Here is a 4,388-nt window from a genome sequence, read left to right on the forward strand (position 1 = left end):
ACCTTGTGGTATTTCATCATGGCCGGTATGACAGACTGTAATATATATACATATACATATATATATATATATAATAATAATATTAGGGATAAAATCCAAAATTACAGGTAAAAACTCAATTAGAATCAATTTATTAAAAATTAAAACTAAATTAAGTTTCACAGAGTAAAATATATATAAATATATAGTTTTAAGGAAAAGAACCAAGGTTCATGGACTCATCGATGAAAATCCACTGTCACATATAGAAAAATTAATAATTAAAAGCACAATAAATGAGTATAATATAATACAAAGTAATTCTATTATACTCATTTATTGTGTTTTTAATTATTAATTTTTCTTTATGTGACAGTGGATTTTCATCGATGAGTCCATGAACCTTGGTTCTTTTCCCTAAAACTATATATATAAATATATATATTTATATATATGTGGGTGTGGGTGTGTGTGTGTTATAATGTAATAATTACTATGAAACATTGTGTAGAGTATATTGTATAAAGGATCGTGGGTAAGGCCAGAATAATGCGAAGTAAATGCAAGGCAAATCCCAAGAAAGACAAATATATGAATTTATGTAGACTTACGTTGCGTTCAAAATATTTCGGAGTTATGGCCCCATTTTCAAGAAACTAACGATTGCTGCCGGCAACATCGACCCCAATGATCAACTGCTACTTGTATTATCGACCCCGAAAGGATGAAAGGCAAAGTCGACCTCGGCGGAATTTGAACTCAGAACATGAAGGCAGACGAACTACCGTTAAGCATTTTGCCCGGCGTGCTAACGATTCTGCCAGCTCACCGCGTTAATAATAATAATAGTAGTAGTAGTAATAGTAATAGTAGTAGTAGTAGTAGTAATAATAATAATAATAATAATCCTTTCTACTGGAAGTGCAAGGCCTCAAATTTTTGGGAAGGGATTAAGTCGATTACATCGACCCCAGTGAGTTACTTCCCGGCAAGGATGAAAGGCGAAGTCGACCTCAGCGGAATTTAAACCCAGAACGTATCGACAGGCGAAACACCTCGAAGCATTTCGCTCGGCGTGCTAACGATCTGCCAGCTCTCCGCCTGAATGATAATAATGATAATAACAACAACAATAATAATAATAATGATAATGGTTTCAAATGTTGGCACATGGCTAGCAAGTTTGGGTTAAGGTGCGTAACTCGATTACATCGATCCCAGTAATCAATTGGCACTTATCGTATCGATCCCGAAAGGGCAGCACATACCTATACATAAAAACTCACGCATACACTATATACTTGCATAAAGTATAACGAAAGAAAAGAATATCAAGAACAGAGTGTAAGTATTTTATATTTATTGGGAAGTATATATTTATTTTAACAATTAAAACATTACTTTAAATTGATTAATATCTTTTATCTCTTACAGGTTTCAGTCATTGGACTGCAGCCATGTCGTGACATCACCTTGAAGGGTCTTAATCGAACGAATCGACACTAACACAATTGTTCGAGAAGGAATATATGAAAGACATTTGATACCAAGAAAAAAATATATCATTGATTACTGACCACCTATGAGCACCTAATCAGAACAACTGACCTATGCCAACAAAAACAAAACAAAAATACTAAGCGATATATATATATATTGCGGCATTTTCGAACATTTTCAGATACAACGGACTATTTTGTCACTGAAAAGGTCGCAGCTTCGAGCGACGAAAAGTTTGACTCCGCATTTCAAATAAATGGTTAAGTGAAATTTACGGGCCTTGTGTGTTTCTTAACGGCTAACTTGTCTCTTCCACACTGCATTCGCTTTCATTTTAGCACAAAAACTCAGATAAAACAAACTAGTTATGCAAGTACATCTCCGAAAACCTGAACGATATGTTACAGAAAAAAATGCATGTCTAACATCTCTCCAATTGCAGAGGCAGTAGTATTGATACAGTACTGTATTATCGAACTGAGAAGACGAGAGATCGATTTCTTTCAAGAGCACTGTATTAATATTCAATACATTCATATATTTCAAATTAAATACGTATTATGATAATTAACTACTCTAATAATACTGGAAGATGCATTGTTGTTGTTGGCACTCCGTCGCTCACGACGTCGACTGTTCCAGTCGATCCGATCAACGGAACAGCCTGCTCGGGAAATGAACGTGCAAGTGGCTGAGCACTCCACAGACACGTGTACCCTTAACGTAGTTCTCGGGGATATTCAGCGTGACACAGCGTGACACAGCGTGACAAGGCTGACCTTTTGAATTACAGGCACAACAGAAACAGGAAGTAAGAGAATGTTGTGGTGAAAGAGTACAGCAGGGTTCGCCACCATTCCCTGCCGGAACCTCGTGGACTTTAGGTGTTTTCGCTCAATAAAGACTCACAACGCCCGGTCTGGGAATCGAAACCGCGATCCTATGACCGCAAGTCCGCTGCCCTAACCACAGGGCCATTGCGCCTCCACCTGGAAGATGCATAAGAAGCAGCATATCACCATATATATCAATGTGTGCGCGCATGTGTGTGTATTATATGCATCTTTATAAGATGGTTTAGTCAAAGAATGATCTAATATGAAAATTTTGAGTAGAATATCTTTACTAAGTCCCAGGTTTTTCTTCCAGTGACACTACAAATAATTTTCCTAGCCCCGTTGTCTCAGCTAAATAAGTTTCAGAACCCCTTTTATAATCACATGGACCTACGAATACGCATGCACAGAGAACTTGCGACGGCGGTTTTATTTTCTGAATATTGAGTGATAAGTCACAAATTATTTGTGAATACCCTTGCAAATTAGATACTGCCGGCTGTTCACTAAATGAATGCAGTTTATTGTGCTTATATTTAATTTTATTTAATTAGCTGTTATAAAAATACAATTAAAAATTATTTCTCTATCTAATAATTATAACTTGGATGTATTTAACCTATAATTTAAAGACAATACTATTATGAGGACATGCTCGGATATCATACTGAATAAATTATTTCGTTTAACGACTTTGCTTTTTTATAAACCCTTGTTTGTTACAATAGTAATAACGAAGCACAACAGTTGACTGAACTGAATGTATACCATCTCAATATGAGAAATCCTTATTTTAAATGATTTACGAAGATAATAGTTGACAGTTTGCAGTGTCAGTATACACATGCACTTACAGATGTAAGAAATGAAATAAGAAATTTGGAAAAATAAGCAGTAAATAAAAAGTAACATCCAAGAGAAAGTTCGTTTTAAGAGATGCTGCCGAAATGGAAAGAAACGAGAGAATGCAAAAATTAAAGAAAAAAAAAACAAAACAAGACGAAGCTGAGTCCAATTTAAGTGTGAATAAAGAAGATTGTGGGGACAAAAATATGAGAAAATGAATACAGAGTAAGCACGAAATCAAAACTTGAAGATTTGTGAGAGAAAAGTGTATATGTCGAAAATAACAGTCACATAGTACAGGCAAACCGCTAGGTTACGGGGAAGTAAACACACCAGCATTGGTTGTCAAGTGATGATGCTGGGACAAACATGCACGCACGCACACACACACGCACACATATATTCTTTTATTTGTTTCAGACATTTGATTGCGGCCATGCTGAAGCATCGCCTTTAGTCCAACAAATTGACTCCAGGACTTATTTTTGTAAGCCTAGTATTCATTCTATCGGTAACTTGTGCCGAACCGCTAGATTACGGTGACGTAAAATACCAACATCAGTTGTCATGCAATAGGTGGAGGGACAAACACACACACACACACACACGCAAACACACACATACTTATATATATATATATATATATATATATATATATATATATATATATATATATATATATATATATATATATATATATATACACGACGAGATTCTTTGAATCTCTGTCCACCGTCCAACAAATCCACTCAGAAGGGTTTCGTTAGCCCGAGGTTATAGTAGATGACATTTACTTTAGGTGACGCGCAGTGGGACTGAACCGGGAATCACGTGGTTGGAAACCAAGCTTATTAGCACACAGACACTCTTACACCTATAACCTTTAGGTTACTTGAAATATGTTTGTGACATATTTTAAATTCTAGGGGCAAATTCTCTCTTTCGGTAAAAGGTTTTAAAACAGCATATCTGCCCACTGCTTCTCTCTAACGGGAACTGCTTTTTGGCGTTGAATCTTCCCAGGTTTATCTCTCTTCGGCATTACCCATTGAGCAAGGCTAAAAAGCCAGAAAAGCGCGTCCCCAAATCCGCTAGAGATATGGAGTTTTACGATAAGAGAATCTTTTCTCTACAGTATCTGCAGTGAATTTGCCTTTAGATGTTAAAATATGTCACAAACATATTTTAACCAACATAAAGGCCGTTCATATATATATCTATATATAT

The 4,388-nt window shown here is 35.8% G+C and overlaps 1 long non-coding RNA gene across 1 annotated transcript in view; it reads left to right on the plus strand.

Annotated features, from left to right (window-relative positions):
- LOC128247124 (uncharacterized) overlaps window positions 1–1,731 on the plus strand; it is a 74,357-nt gene extending 72,626 nt beyond the window's left edge. The window contains exon 3 of the long non-coding RNA XR_008263549.1: window positions 1,414–1,731. This is a non-coding gene — a long non-coding RNA (uncharacterized LOC128247124). The remainder of the gene's footprint in view (window positions 1–1,413) is intronic.
- Window positions 1,732–4,388: the final 2,657 nt, after the last annotated feature.

Source organism: Octopus bimaculoides, chromosome 2 (assembly GCF_001194135.2).
Source record: "Octopus bimaculoides isolate UCB-OBI-ISO-001 chromosome 2, ASM119413v2, whole genome shotgun sequence".
Taxonomy (NCBI): domain Eukaryota; kingdom Metazoa; phylum Mollusca; class Cephalopoda; order Octopoda; family Octopodidae; genus Octopus; species Octopus bimaculoides.